This window comes from Entelurus aequoreus, linkage group LG26 (genome assembly GCF_033978785.1).
Source record: "Entelurus aequoreus isolate RoL-2023_Sb linkage group LG26, RoL_Eaeq_v1.1, whole genome shotgun sequence".
In the NCBI taxonomy this organism is placed as follows: Eukaryota; Metazoa; Chordata; class Actinopteri; order Syngnathiformes; family Syngnathidae; genus Entelurus; species Entelurus aequoreus.
Genome location: NC_084756.1, coordinates 13948070 through 13965569, shown reverse-complemented (window position 1 = coordinate 13965569; position 17500 = coordinate 13948070). Strand labels below are relative to the sequence as shown.

The window sequence follows — 17500 nt, the reverse complement described above, 5'->3', positions numbered from 1 at the left end:
TACATCTGGACTTGTGTACGAGTGCATGTGTAGATTACATCTGGACTTGTGTACGAGTGCATGTGCAGATTACATCTGGACTTGTGCACGAGTGCATGTGCAGATTACATCTGGACTTGTGTACGAGTGCATGTGCAGATTACATCTGGACTTGTGTATGAGTGCATGTGCAGATTACATTTGGACTTGTGTACGAGTGCATGTGCAGATTACATTTGGACTTGTGTACGAGTGCATGTGCAGATTACATCTGGACTTGTGTACGAGTGCATGTGCAGATTACATCTGGACTTGTGTACGAGTGCATGTGCAGATTACATCTGTACTTGTGCACGAGTGCATGTGCAGATTACGTAAGCAAGCAGACAGGACTCAGCCTTACTGTTGCGCAATATGCCCTCCAAGATTGGCTAAACGCGCCTTCGCTTTCTTCATGAGTTCCAAACATGCTGAAAAATGGAATCCTTTAAGTAAATGTGCACAAATCCAGGAAGGACGAAGGCGGACGCCACAAAACAAAATTGCAATATTTACAGTATTCAGACTCCTTTTCATCCCTTCCAGCAAATAGTGCAGAGCCATGCAGAGAAGATGATGTCACAAATGTCAGCTTGACCCAAATCAGCCGCAAAGTTGCAATTGTTGTTCATCCTCCTACAGCAGGACCACTTCAACATCTGAAGACCAGCTCACCAGACATCTTTTTTAATCATTATTGGCCTGATCTACCGAGGGTTTGCATTTGCATGAGTAATCTGACAATTGCAGCTTCTTCTCCAAAACTGCCAGTTTTTGTCAAAGTTAAGACACTTTTATGGCACCTGATGCATTCTTGGAGTCTGCTGGAGACGACTCCAAACCCCTCACTTTCTATAAACCAGGGGTCACCAACCTTTTTGAAAGCAAGAGCTACTTCTTGGGTAGTGATTAATGCGAAGGGCTACCAGTTTGACACACACTTCAATAAATTGCCAGAAATAGCCAATTTGCTCAATTTACCTTTAACTCTATGTTATTATTAATAATTAATGATATTTACACTTAATTGAACGGTTTAAAAGAGGAGAAAACACGAAAAAAAAGGACAATTAAATTTTGAAACATAGTTTATCTTCAATTTCGACTCTTTAAAATTCAAAATTCAACCGAAAAAAAGAAGAAAAAAACTAGCTAATTCGAATCTTTTTGAAAAAATTAAAAAAATAATTTATGGAACATCATTAGTATTTTTTCCTGATTAAGATTAATTTTAGAATTTTCATGACATGTTTTAAATAGGTTAAAATCCAATCTACACTTTGTTAGAATATATAACAAATTGGACCAAGCTATATTTATAACAAAGACAAATCATTATTTGTTCTAGATTTTCCAGAAAACATTTTTTAAAAGAAATTCAAAAGACTTTGAAATAAGATTTAAATTTGATTCTACAGATTTTCTAGATTTGCCAGAATAATTGTTTTGAATTTTAATCATAATAAGTTTGAATAAATGTTTCACAAATATTCTTCATCGAAAAAACAGAAGCTAAAATGAAGATAATAAATTAAAATGTATTTATGATTCTTTACAATAATACAAACAATTTTTACTTGAACATTCATTTAAATTGTCAGGAAAGAAGAGGGAGGAATTTAAAAGGTAAAAAGGTATATGTGTTTAAAAATCCTAAAATCATTTTTAAGGTTGTATTTTTTTCTCTAAAATTGTCTTTCTGAAAGTTATAAGAAGCAAAGTAAAAAAAATAATGAATTTATTTAAACACGTGAAGACCAAGTCTTTAAAATATTTTCTTGGATTTTCAAATTCTATTTGAGTTTTGTCTCTCTTAGAATTAAAAATGTCGGGCAAAGCTAGACCAGCTTGCTAGTAAATAAAAACAATTTAAAAAATAGAGGCTGCTATTTGAGCTATTTTTAGAACAGGCCAGCGGGCTACTCATCTGGTCCTTACGGGCTACCTGGTGCCCGCGGGCACCGCGTTGGTGACCCCTGCTCTAAACACTGCTGAGATGTTGGTTGATCACTCATTTAGGATGTATTTAGGCCCAAAGGTTACTCTCCAATATAATCATTGTTCATTTACAAACAACAATTATAAAGCTAGCCTCTCACCTGGAACCATAAACCGAGAAGTTGTTCATCTGTGACATCCAACTTATTCCCGGAGGTGGAAAGACACAAAAAGACGTTAGTCCACGGTAACTGTTTTTTAAACCCTTCATGTGGATTATGATGAATTCTTCATCTAAACGGGAATATATAAACATCTCATCGGTGAGAGCAGACATTGTGCAGTAAGTGATTGTTTTTGTTGTTCACTGGGATGAAGACTAGGATGTTTATATCTTTCAGCACCCGACTTGCGTTCCCTGTCTAGAGGATGAACTCAGCGTAACCCTCCCTCAGGTGAAAATGCTGAGAGCTAAGTGGAATTTCCAAGTTGACCAACTTCTCTTCGACTGTGCAGGTGCAAGGCATGATTTATAATCCAGCACAGACTTTCACCGACTCAGAGGCGATGCAGCAGCTCAGTGCGTCAATAGCTGCAGTCGCTCCGTGACCAAGGCGCCGTGTTACTAAAAGTAGTTCCTCTGCGTTAGCTCTTACAACAACAATCTGACAACTGTAGCTTTGTCTCAAAAAACTGCCAGTTTTTGTCAAAGTTAAGACACTTTTATGGCACCTGATGCATTCTTGGAGTCTGCTGGAGACGACTCCAAACCTTTCACTTTCTCCAAAGACTGCTGAGATGTTGGTTAATCACTCATTTATGTTGTATTTTGGCCCAAAGGTTGCTCCCCAAATGGGTTATTTTACGAGTGATGTTATTACTGCCTTCCCTGATCCTTAACCAAAACATTCCCTCCACAATCAGAGTTTGTTATCTTCGTATCCCCCATTGCACACCCATTGCAGATGATGCAATGGGTGTGCAGAAATGAATGTCTCCATGGTGACAGTCGGTAGTACAGTCTTAGTAGATCACCCGCAACACGCCCACGAAAAGCGCATCCAGTTTTGTAGAAACAAAGGCAGATAAAACCTCCTGATTGGCGAACAGGGACATTTCTGCCTCCTGATTGCCGACATGAGAGAAGAGTAGCACTCATCATAAACAAGAAGAAAAACAAACACAACTAGAAGAGGCAATTCCTGAAGGAACTGCGTGTGAATGCTGAAGTTGAAGTGAAATGCTGACAGAATGTAGGATGAATGGAAGAATAGTTTGAATGTTGAAGAGTTTGAATTTCCAGGAAAACCGGAATTTGGTTTGTAACTTTGGAAAGTGTTGGTTTGAATGTCCAGGATGAGTGGAATGTGTTGATGTTGAAATGCTTTGAATGTGGGAATTGTGCAACTTGGAAAAATGTCCCAATCATTTCAATGGGAACTTCCTGGAAATTTGGGGAAAAGTGAGATTTAAAAAAAAAAAATAATTAGGAGCATGAATGTCCTGAATGAGCTGAATTGTTTGGTGTTGGAATTGTTTAAATGGGGCAAGAAATGTTGAAGTAGTAACAGTTTTTAATTGAAAAATGGTATTACGGAATTTCGGGAAAACCGGAACCAAGTTCTTGGTTGTTTGTCCTGACTAAGAGGAATGTTTTGACAGCGGAACGGTTGAAATGGGATGACAAATGTGAAAGGAGTCATCGCACTGGAAAAAGGTTGAAAATAAGGTTAGAAAAAAACAGGAATTCCTGGAAATTTGTTGAACGTGGAAAAATGGTTGTTTGAATTTCCAGGATAAATTGAATACGTTGAAGGTGGAATGGTTTGAATTGGTTGAAAAATTAGGAAATTGTGGAAGTTTGAAAAAGGGATAATTCATTTTGAATGGGGAAAATGTTCCTAAAAATTGGGAATTTTAGGAAATCTGGGAATTTTTTTTATAATTGTTGAAAAAGAACAAACAATTCCTGAACAGGCTGAATATTTTTAAGTTGGAAAGGTTTGAATAAAATACAATGTGGGAGTTGTGGAACTTTGAAAATGTTCCATTCTTTTTAATGGGAATTTCATGGAAATTTTGGAATTTTTTTGAAAATGCTAAAAAATGTCAATGTTCTGAATTTAAATGGTTGGTGTTGTAATTTATCAAATCAGTCGAGAAATGTTGAAGTATTACATTTTTTATTGAGAAATGGTATTACAGAATTCTTGGAATTTCGGGAAAACCGGGAATTTTTCCAGTTACAAAAACAACATTGTTTTTTTGTCCTGATTAAGAAGGATGATTTGACGGTGGAACGGTTAAGTGGCCTGAAAAATGTGGGAGGAGTAGTCGACAGAAAAAAGGGTTTGGAAAAACGTGAATTCCTGGAATTTTTTTGAACGTGTCAAAATGGTAGTTTGAATGTCCAGCGTGGTGGAATGTGGTGAAGGTGGAATGCTTGGAATGTTTGAAACGTGGAAATCGTGGAATTTGAAAAATGGCCAGTTCATTTTGAATTGGAAAAAATGTCCCGGAAAACCTGGAATTCTGGGAAATCTGGGAATATTTTGAAGTTGGAAAGGTTTATATCGCATGAAAATGTGGAAGGTAGAGAGCGACAAAATCTGGAGAAGAAGAAGAAGAAGAAGAAGAAGAAGAAGAAGAAGAAGAAGAAGAAGAAGAAGAAGAAGAAGAAGAAGAAGAAGAAGAAGAAGAAGAAGAAGAAGAAGAAGAAGAAGAAGAAGAAGAAGAAGAAGAAGAAGAAGAAGAAGAAGAAGAAATCAATGATTTTTTCTGTAGAAAACGTGTGTGAAGATGACTGACAGGATGAAACTCTGGAAAAACATCACAGAAGCCATGAAAGATGGTGACAGGATTACACTCCAACATGAAATAAATGAGTGAAAGATGGTGACAGGATTACACTCCAACATGAAATAAATGAGTGAAAGATGGTGACAGGATTACACTCCAACATGAAATAAATGAGTGAAAGATGGTGACAGGATTACACTCCAACATGAAATAAATGAGTGAAAGATGGTGACAGGATTACACTCCAACATGAAATAAATGAGTGAAAGATGGTGACAGGACTACACTCCAACATGAAATAAATGAGTGAAAGATGGTGACAGGATTACACTCCAACATGAAATAAATGTAAATATATGTATGTATGTATGTATGTATGTATGTATGTATGTATGTATGTATGTATGTATGCATGTATGTATGTATTTATGTATGTATGTATATATGTATATATGTATATATGTATGTATGTATGTATGTATGTATGTATGTATGTATGCATGTATGTATGTATTTATGTATGTATGTATGTATATATGTATATATGTATATATGTATGTATGTATGTATGTATGTATGTATGTATGTATGTATGTATGTATGTATATATGTATGTATGTATGTATATATGTATGTATGTATGTATGTATGTATGTATGTATATATGTATATATGTATGTATGTATGTATGTATGTATGTATGTATGTATGTATGTATGTATGTATGTATGTATGTATGTATGTATGTATGTATATATGTATATATGTATGTATGTATGTATGTATGTATGTATGTATGTATGTATGTATGTATGTATGTATGTATGTATGTATGTATGTAGTGAAATGAGTAATTTACACAGAAATGTTTATGTACATACCTTAATTGTCTCCAAACGGTGTCTGTGACACAGCAGTAAAACGGCGGATCAAACAAAACAGAAGTCATCTCCAATCAGCTAAACAGACTCAATAACTCCATGGTGACGTTTTGGTGAATTTACTGAGGAATTTGAGAAACTGAAACAAAATGCCTTTGTAAGCTAATAATACTAACACAGACACTTGTAAACGTGTTAGCATATTAGCTAATGCTAACGAGGCTATTACATTACGATAGCACGTACAAATATGCATGAAAACACTCCTACAGACATCACACATGGGACGGTTTAGTGAGTAAGAATTGTTTTAGTTATATTGTGAAACTTACAAACGTTGCTTGGAATGATAAAACATATTTATTAATGCGTTTGCTGTTTTTGGGGGGTTTGCATTATGGCCGTCAGCAAAGAAAAAAACATAAATTGGCTGCACCTTTTTTTATAAGCCGCAGGGTTCAAAGCGTAGGAAAAAAGTAGAGGTATTTACAAAGATTCACTTTGACTCTATGCGGGACAAAGTACATTCCAATTAGTGCATATGTCCTAAATACGGAATGATTCGTTTTTTTCAAGGGTGGGTTGGCAATCCTAGTTGTGTGTGTTCCTCATTCTGGACCAGGATCAGAACCCATGAGTCATGAGTCTGGACCAGGATGAGAACCTACGAGGCAGCGCCAAACAGAGCAAAAAGCCGATGGCAGTGATTGCAAGGAGACTGAGCACACCAACTCATTCCAAGTCTAAATACAAATGTTTCCAGAAGGGAAACGATACTTCAATTCGAGTTGACCAGAGATCAAATATTCTACGTTCCAAAGACTTAATGACAATATGGCGCCCACTTTACCCGCCGCACTTTCCTTTTTTTTACGCTTTGACCCAGCGGAGCTTTTAGTGGAGATTATTGTCAGCAAAACACTGCCGGCCTCTCGTGGATTTATGAATGAGCAATCTATTTTCTTTTAATGGAAACACTTCATCTGGCAAACACTGCACGACCACTCACCACTGCTCATTCCCACTTCCACACTCATGTGCCATACCACCAAGTAAACATCACCACTGCTCATTCCCACTTCCACACTCATGTGCCATACCACCAAGTAAACATCACCACTGCTCATTCCCACTTCCACACTCATGTGCCATACCACCAAGTAAACATCACCACTGCTCATTCCCACTTCCACACTCATGTGCCATACCACCAAGTAAACATCACCACTGCTCATTCCCACTTCCACACTCATGTGCCATACCACCAAGTAAACATCACCACTGCTCATTCCCACTTCCACACTCATGTGCCATACCACCAAGTAAACATCACCACTGCTCATTCCCACTTCCACACTCATGTGCCATACCACCAAGTAAACATCACCACTGCTCATTCCCACTTCCACACTCATGTGCCATACCACCAAGTAAACATCACCACTGCTCATTCACACTTCCACACTCATGTGCCATACCACCAAGTAAACATCACCACTGCTCATTCCCACTTCCACACTCATGTGCCATACCACCAAGTAAACATCACCACTGCTCATTCACACTTCCACACTGGCTCGCTGTGATGTGCCATACCACTGGTGATACCACCAAGTAAACATCACCACTGCTCATTCCCACTTCCACACTCATGTGCCATACCACCAAGTAAACATCACCACTGCTCATTCCCACTTCCACACTCATGTGCCATACCACTGGTGATACCACCAAGTAAACATCACCACTGCTCATTCCCACTTCCACACTCATGTGCCATACCACCAAGTAAACATCACCACTGCTCATTGCCACTTCCACACTCATGTGCCATACCACTGGTGATACCACCAAGTAAACATCACCACTGCTCATTCCCACTTCCACACTGATGTGCCATACCACTGGTGATACCACCAAGTAAACATCACCACTGCTCATTCCCACTTCCACACTAATGTGCCATACCACTGGTGATACCACCAAGTAAACATCACCACTGCTCATTCCCACATCCACACTGATGTGCCATACCACTGGTGATACCACCAAGTAAACATCACCACTGCTCATTCCCACTTCCACACTCGTGGCATCGTTACACCTCTGAGGATCCATCCATCCATCCATTTTCTACCGCTTGTCCCTTTCGTGGTATGACTTCTAATTTCCACTTCCACACTGGCTCACTGTGATGTGCGATACTACTGGTGATACCACCTGTTAGAATAATGATGTGTAAGATATCACACAACTCTTAAGCTTAAAGGCCGTTGCTATAGTTATTATCAATTGTGCTGAAGTTGTACTTTTCTATCTGTGCAAAGGGACAACTTGCAATCTTGGATTGCGAGTCGTCTCGTATCAGTGTGTGTCCAGACCCGGCCTGCTGACTGCCAAGGGCGAACATCAAGTACCTTGACGCAGACAAAGCAGCAACAGGGCGATATCACGAGTGTCAGCACATTTCCATTTCATGAATAATCAATCATATATTGTGTCTAACTGGGGCTGCTGAAATGACCCCCCGCCCCTTCAGAAGCAGCCTCAGTGATGTAACCGAATAAATAGAGGAGCACGTGGGCTGTGCCTTAGAGTGTAGGTTGGAACTGTAACTAAGTGTACAGCCCAATACTCATGAGTAAAATGTTACTCTGTCTCCACATGATTCCTTGCTTCTTGTCTGTTTAATAGATGTCATCAGTATTTGAACCTGACACCACCAAGTATACATCAGGCTGGTATCGGCAAAAGCGATACGATACCGGTACTTTGTGCAAATATTGTTGTGTATTTTCAAATAATAACATTTATCTAAAAAAAAAAAAAAAAAAGACTGTAGGAATAAGAGTAAAAATGTAATCAAAAAAAGTTGCATTTTTTAAATGAATATTAATATACTTGGTCACCTACAACACATTTTTGTTCACGTCTTATTTTTTTTAGCTTTTTTTTTTGTTTATATAAAAATATCAAAATGGTCGCCCCATACTTGACTTTCCAGTGTGTGGCCCTTGGTGGAAAAAGTTTAGACACCCCTAATCTAAAATATTAGAAGCTCTCAAAATAAAAATTCAATATAAACAATGTTTAGTTATTTAATTAAAATATAAAATAATGCTAACTTACTTTAAAAACAACCACAATAAAAATGGTTTAATGTGTAAGTGATTATTCATACTTTCATACAGGCAGAATGTTTGAGACACTAAATCATGCAATTAATCCTATTATTAGTTGCATTCTATTTTTACTTGGGAAAAATCTGAAATGCTTGAAATAATAATAAATACTAATATACTTAGTCACTTCTTATACATAGCTGAAATAATAATAAATACTAATATACTTAGTCACTTCTTATACATAGCTGAAATAATAATACATACTAATATACTTAGTCACTTCTTATACATAGCTGAATTAATAATAAATACTAATATACTTAGTCACTTCTTATACATAGCTGAAATAATAATAAATACTAATATACTTAGTCACTTCTTATACATAGCTGAAATAATAATAAATACTAATATACTTAGTCACTTCTTATACATAGCTGAAATAATAATACATACTAATATACTTAGTCACTTCTTATACATAGCTGACATAGCTGAAATAATAATAAATACTAATATACTTAGTCACTTCTTATACATAGCTGAAATAATAATACATACTAATATACTTAGTCACTTCTTATACATAGCTGACATAATAATACATACTAATATACTTAGTCACTTCTTATACATAGCTGACATAATAATAAATACTAATATACTTAGTCACTTCTTATACATAGCTGAAATAATAATACATACTAATATACTTAGTCACTTCTTATACATAGCTGACATAATAATAAATACTAATATACTTAGTCACTTCTTATACATAGCTGAAATAATAATAAATACTAATATACATAGTCACTTCTTATACATAGCTGAAATAATAATAAATACTAATATACTTAGTCACTTCTTATACATAGCTGAAATAATAATAAATACTAATATACTTAGTCACTTCTTATACATAGCTGAAATAATAATAAATACTAATATACTTAGTCACTTCTTATACATAGCTGAAATAATAATAAATACTAATATACTTAGTCACTTCTTATACATAGCTGAAATAATAATAAATACTAATATACTTAGTCACTTCTTATACATAGCTGAAATAATAATAAATACTAATATACTTAGTCACTTCTTATACATAGCTGAAATAATAATACATACTAATATACTTAGTCACTTCTTATACATAGCTGAAATAATAATACATACTTTTGGGACGGCGTGGCGAAGTTGGTAGAGTGGCTGTGCCAGCAATCGGAGTGTTGCTGGTTACTGGGGTTCAATTCCCACCTTCTACCTTCCTAGTCACGTCCGTTGTGTCCTTGGGCAAGACACTTCACCCTTTGCCTCTGATGGCTGCTGGTTAGCGCCTTGCATGGCAGCTCCCGCCATCAGTGTGTGAATGTGTGTGTGAATGGGTAAATGTGGAAATACTGTTAAAGCGCTTTGAGTACCTTGAAGGTAGAAAAGCGCTATACAAGTATAACCCATTTATCATTTATCATTTATACTAATATACTTAGTCACTTCTTATACATAGCTGAAATAATAATACATACTAATATACTTAGTCACTTCTTATACATAGCTGAAATAATAATACATACTAATATACTTAGTCACTTCTTATACATAGCTGAAATAATAATAAATACTAATATACTTAGTCACTTCTTATACATAGCTGAAATAATAATAAATACTAATATACTTAGTCACTTCTTATACATAGCTGAAATAATAATAAATACTAATATACTTAGTCACTTCTTATACATAGCTGAAATAATAATAAATACTAATATACTTAGTCACTTCTTATACATAGCTGAAATAATAATAAATACTAATATACTTAGTCACTTCTTATACATAGCTGAAATAATAATAAATACTAATATACTTAGTCACTTCTTATACTTAGCTGAAATAATAATACATACTAATATACTTAGTCACTTCTTATACATAGCTGAAATAATAATAAATACTAATATACTTAGTCACTTCTTATACATAGCTGAAATAATAATAAATACTAATATACTTAGTCACTTCTTATACATAGCTGAAATAATAATACATACTAATATACTTAGTCACTTCTTATACATAGCTGAAATAATAATACATACTAATATACTTAGTCACTTCTTATACATAGCTGAAATAATAATAAATACTAATATACTTAGTCACTTCTTATACATAGCTGAAATAATAATAAATACTAATATACTTAGTCGCTTCTTATACATAACTGAAATAATAATAAATACTAATATACTTAGTCACTTCTAATACATAGCTGAAATAATAATAAATACTAATATACTTAGTCACTTCTTATACATAGCTAAAATAATAATAAATACTAATATACTTAGTCACTTCTTATACATAGCTGAAATAATAATAAATACTAATATACTTAGTCACTTCTTATACATAGCTGAAATAATAATAAATACTAATATACTTAGTCACTTCTTATACATAGCTGAAATAATTTATGATTTCACAATGTTTTTCTTTATAAGGAAATAAATGTCAAAATGGCCTCTTTAGAAGAATTCAAAGAATCAATATTTTGATTTGAGGATTAAGTCATGAAGACCTGGTATCGGCTAGATATAGACAGTTAGAGCTGATGATGTAATGCTGTATCCTCGCAGAGATAGGATACAAAGATATGGACAGTTAGAGCTAAGGGTGTAATGGTGTATCCTTGCAGAGATAGGATACAAAGATATAGACAGTTAGAGATAGGATACATAGATATAGACAGTTAGATATAGGATACATAGATATAGACAGTTAGATATAGGATACATATATATAGACAGTTAGAGTGAATCCTGGCAGATATAGGATACATAAATATAGACAGTTAGATATAGGATACATAGATATAGACATTTAGAGTTAATCCTGGCAGATATAGGAGAGTGAATAGTAACACGATGATACGAGGCTAGCATGTGCGCTAACATGCGTGCTAACGTCCGTCTCACATTGCTATCACGGACAGTTGATGGATTACATTTGGGATTACATTTGGGATTACATTTGGGATTACATTTGGGATTGATCTCCCACATCAGGACTATTCTTATTGTCCTCTGACCACACTTTAGCGTGGGCAGTCAACAACAACAATGGCCTTGGATATCCAGCAGCTGAATAATTGATGAGTGATGATGAAGCAATGAAACATTCATGCAGCAGGAGGCATGAGGGTGAATCACTCCAGAGGCATGAGGGTGAATCACTCCACAGGCATGAGGGTGAATCACTCCAGAGGCATGAGGGTGAATCACTCCAGAGGGATGAGGGTGAATCACTCCAGAGGCATGAGGGTGACTCACTCCACAGGCATGAGGGTGAATCACTCCACAGGCATGAGGGTGAATCACTCCAGAGGCATGAGGGTGAATCACTCCAGAGGCATGAGGGTGAATCACTCCAGAGGGATGAGGGTGAATCACTCCAGAGGGATGAAGGTGTATCACTCCACAGGCATGAGGGTAAATCACTCCAGAGGCATGAGGGTGAATCACTCCACAGGCATGAGGGTGAATCACTCCAGAGGCATGAGGGTGAATCAGACCAGAGGCATGAGGGTGAATCACTCCACAGGCATGAGGGTGAATCACTCCACAGGCATGAGGGTGAATCACTCCAGAGGCATGAGGGTGAATCACTCCAGAGGCATGAGGGTGAATCAGACCAGAGGCATGAGGGTGAATCACTCCAGAGGGATGAGGGTGAATCACTCCAGAGGCATGAGAGTGAATCACTCCAGAGGCATGAGGGTGAATCAGACCAGAGGCATGAGGGTGAATCACTCCACAGGCATGAGGGTGAATCACTCCACAGGCATGAGGGTGAATCACTCCAGAGGCATGAGGGTGAATCAGACCAGAGGCATGAGGGTGAATCACTCCAGAGGCATGAGGGTGAATCAGACCAGAGGCATGAGAGTGAATCACTCCACAGGGATGAGGGTGAATCACTCCAGAGGCATGAGGGTGAATCAGACCAGAGGCATGAGAGTGAATCACTCCACAGGCATGAGGGTGAATCACTCCAGAGGCATGAGGGTGAATCACTCCAGAGGCATGAGGGTGAATCAGACCAGAGGCATGAGGGTGAATCAGACCAGAGGCATGAGGGTGAATCACTCCAGAGGGATGAGGGTGAATCACTCCAGAGGCATGAGAGTCAATCACTCCACAGGCATGAGGGTGAATCAGACCAGAGGCATGAGGGTGAATCACTCCACAGGGATTCCTTCCTCACGGAGAAGCAATCACAGGACCTTCATGGACACAAATCATTGTATTCCATTTATATTTACATCTAACACAATTTCCCAACTCATATGGAAACGGGGTTTGTACAATTCATGTTATGTGTGAAGTTGATATTTTGTCTGATTATTTAGCTGTAGATGTTGTTCAGCAATGTTAGCTAGTGATATCAGTTTATGCTGGTGAGTCTACCACAGATTTATTCATATACTTTATTTCTTGATGCTAACAAATGATTGATTGATTGATTGATTGAAACTTGTATTAGTAGATTGCACAGTACAGTACATATTCCATACAATTGACCACTAAATGGTAACACCCCAATACGTTTTTCAACTTGTTTAAGTCGGGGTCCACTTTAATCAATTGATGGTAAATATCACCACAATGTGGTCATTTGTGTCAAATAAAGCACTTTCCTGCACAACAACAACAACAACTACATTTTAGTTTATGTTGAAAACAAAAATCCTGTGGATTGGACCAACAATGACAATATTTATTACTAGGACTTAACATGAGTTAGTTTATTTGCACAAGCAGGTCTTCTAGTTATATTTAGACATAGCGACCACACAATTACACAAACTAATGCCATCCCTTGTCCTTTGTTTACGTTTAGTCCTGCTCTCAAACACTACTAATATAGTAGACAATAAAGTGGATTGCATCACAGAAAGTCCCTCAAACAAATCAAATGTTCAAACAAACATTTTGCAAAGTGATCACTGCAGACACGAACACGGTCCAATGCCATCTCTTGTCCTTTGTTTACGTTTAGTCCTGCTCTCAAACACTACTAATATAGTAGACAATAAAGTGGATTGCATCACAGAAAGTTCCTCAAACAAATCAAATGTTCAAACAAACATTTTGCAAAGTGATCACTGCAGACACGAGCACGGTCCAATGCCATCTCTTGTCCTTTGTTTACGTTTAGTCCTGCTCTCAAACACTACTAATATAGTAGACAATAAAGTGGATTGCATCACAGAAAGTCACTCAAACAAATCAAATGTTCAAACAAACATTTTGCAAAGTGATCACTGCAGACACGAGCACGGTCCGATTGTATTCCACAAGATGAGGAAAGTCATCATTTTAAGAGCCATTTCGTGTTCCCCCCCCCTCGACTTTATGACCTTTATCTTCCAGGACTCTGTTAAAGATATTTCCTATTTGAACACCTGGAAGAGGGGGCGGCGTGGCGAAGTTGGTAGAGTGGCCGTGCCAGCAATCGGAGGGTTGCTGGTTACTGGGGTTCAATCCCCACCTTCTACCATCATAGTCACGTCCGTTGTGTCCTTGGGCAATACACTTCACCCTTGCTCCTGATGGCTGCTGGTTAGCGCCTTGCATGGCAGCTCCCGCCATCAGTGTGTGAATGTGTGTGTGAATGGGTGAATGTGGAAATAGTGTCAAAGCGCTTTGAGTACCTTGAAGGTAGAAAAGCGCTACACAAGTATAACCCATTTATTATTATTTATAAGAGCAGATCAGCAATACGACATCTTCTGATCCAACTCTACACTCACTGTCACTTCTGCTAATGCTGCGTGACCATCGTGACAATTAAGCCGCCAAGAAGAAAAATGGACATGCTAACCTGCTATTGTTGACACACTCGGCTGCTCCTGCTTGGTCTCAAACTTGCTAGAAGTACGTTCTAGATCGTAATTCATGCACAAATGTGGCCAAGGACCACAGGCTGGTCCACTTTCACGTCCCACAGGTGGTGAAACAGACACAAAAAGACGCTTCCTGCAACAGCTTTTGTGTAACCCTTAGTGAGGATTGTGCTTGAATCTTCATCTAAACGCAATTATGTGAGCGTTAGTGGAAATATTACAGTAAGTGTTTGTTTTATTGTGGTTAGTTTGTATGTTTAGCACCTAGCAATGCTGCTAATGCTATAGTGTCACAATAAAGCTACATCCATCTTCTAAACTTTATTGCTCATCCTCTTTGTGTTCGGGCTCAAAAATCGTAGGTTCTGGATCACCATTTTTCCCAAAGTAATCGTTGTTGGCTCTCACAAAGTCTGCTTGATTAGAATTGTTGTTAATGGGGAAGGGATCTGTGGTTCCTCCACATTGGCCTAGTGGGAGACCGGGCTTTCTGCTCCGCCGCTCCCAGTCTGTGGAACGCTCTCCCTGACCACCTGAGGGCACCACAGACTGTGGATGCTTTTAAAAAAGGCTTAAAAACCCTTCTTTTTAAAAAAAAGCCTTTATTTTTTAATATATATGTGTGCTAGTTGTAGCTATTAGGCTGTTCTAGTTTTTATTTCTTTAACTATTTTACTTGTTGGGGGCAGCTATTTGTAGTTTTAGCGTTGTTGTTTTGTTTTTTTGTTTTTTTAAATGCACTGTAGCACTTTGAGGTTGTTTGCTCAATGTAAAGTGCTTTTACAAATAAAACATATTATTTAGAGTGTCCGCCGTGAGATGGGTAGGTTGTGAGTTCAAACCCCGGCTGAGTCATACCAAAGACTATAAAAATGGGAGCCATTACCTCCCTGCTTGGCACTCAGCATCAAGGTTTGGAATTGGGGGTTAAATCATTAAAAATGATTCCCGGGCGTGGCCACCGCTGCTGCTCACTGCTCCCCTCACCTCCCAGGGGGTGATCAAGGGTGATGGGTCAAATGCAGAGAATTATTTCATTGCTACTTTAACTTTAACTTTATTATCTCTCAAAATGTCTCTGGAATCTCGGTGAGATTGATACTATTTTGATCATATCTATTTATTCTCAAAGTGTGGGAGTATTTAGGTGTGATAAATCATATATATGTGATAATAGCTCCATTGTAGAGGCAACTAGTGTTTCCACTCTACTGCAACTTGCAATAAACATGAAATGAGAGCAGGATCCTCAGCAGGAATGAAGACAGTCAGTAATGTTGTGGGCAGCTCGCCGTTTCCTAGTTTTAAAAGCCGAAGGTTTGTGGGTCTTGGTAGAGCACCTCCATGGGGGGTAGATCCAGGCTCTTTGTGGTGAAGCAGTTTCCGGTGCCTTCCCTGGGAGTCGTGCCCCGCAGGCTCCAATGACCCCGAAGAACTGTGTCACTCTGAATTATACATAGCCTTTGTTCTTCCCACAAGGCGGCACTGGATCAAGTTGGACTCAGTCTTTAATTAAAACATTCATCTGCCCCGTTGGAAAACAACAAATAGTCTTCTTCACTTGGACAAATAAACGCTCAAATAGATCTAGAAATAACAGAAGGTGCCAACAGCGGGACAATATTTATTATGTTTGACTTGAACTCTCTGTGGCCACCAAATAGTACAGTTCCATAGTTCTTATTGACTTGAACCCTCTGTGGCCACCAAATAGTACAGTTCCATAGTTCTTATTGACTTGAACTCTCTGTGGCCACCAAATAGTACAGTTCCATAGTTCTTATTGACTTGAACTCTCTGTGGCCACCAAATAGTACAGTTCCATAGTTCTTATTGACTTGAACTCTCTGTGGCCACCAAATAGTACAGTTCCATAGTTCTTATTGACTTGAACTCTCTGTGGCCACCAAATAGTACAGTTCCATAGTTCTTATTGACTTGAACTCTCTGTGGCCACCAAATAGTACAGTTCCATAGTTCTTATTGACTTGAACTCTCTGTGGCCACCAAATAGTACAGTTCCATAGTTCTTATTGACTTGAACTCTCTGTGGCCACCATAGTTCTTATTGACTTGAACTCTCTGTGGCCACCAAATAGTACAGTTCCATAGTTCTTATTGACTTGAACTCTCTTTGGCCACCAAATAGTACAGTTCCATAGTTCTTATTGACTTGAACTCTCTGTGGTCACCAAATAGTACAGTTCCATAGTTCTTATTGACTTGAACTCTCTGTGGCCACCAAATAGTACAGTTCCATAGTTCTTATTGACTTGAACTCTCTGTGGCCACCAAATAGTACAGTTCCATAGTTCTTATTGTTTGTCATCTTTTTCTACCTTAAATTGTCAATTGTGCAACTTAGCTGTTGATGTGAAACTCATGTTAAGGCTCATTTTGTCCACCAAATGTTTTATGCTGTGTGTGAATGCACAAAGGTGAGCTTTGTTGATGTTATTGACTTGTTGGAGTGCTAATCAGGCATATTTGGTCACTGCATGACTGCAAGCTAATCAATGCTAACATGCTATTTAGGTTAGCTGTATGTACATATTGCATCATTATGCCTCGTGTGTAGCTATATTTGAGCTCATTTAATTTCCTTTACTTGCATCCTCTTTGTATTTAATGTATATTTGCATGTCTCATGACACATTATCTGTATGTAATATTGGCTGCATGTCTGATAGTTGTTTGTGTGCCATGTTGTTCCAGACCACAGCAAATATTACCCAGCTTACAAAGATTGTAATAAATCCATTAGAAAAAGACAGTTTCCTTTAACTTGGACACACACATCTACACCTTTGGTCATTCTA

The 17500-nt window shown here is 37.6% G+C and overlaps 1 protein-coding gene across 1 annotated transcript in view; it reads right to left on the bottom strand.

Moving 5' to 3' along the window:
* LOC133643649 (leucine-rich repeat-containing protein 38-like) overlaps positions 1-17500 on the bottom strand; it is a 29451-nt gene that overhangs the window by 1068 nt on the left and 10883 nt on the right.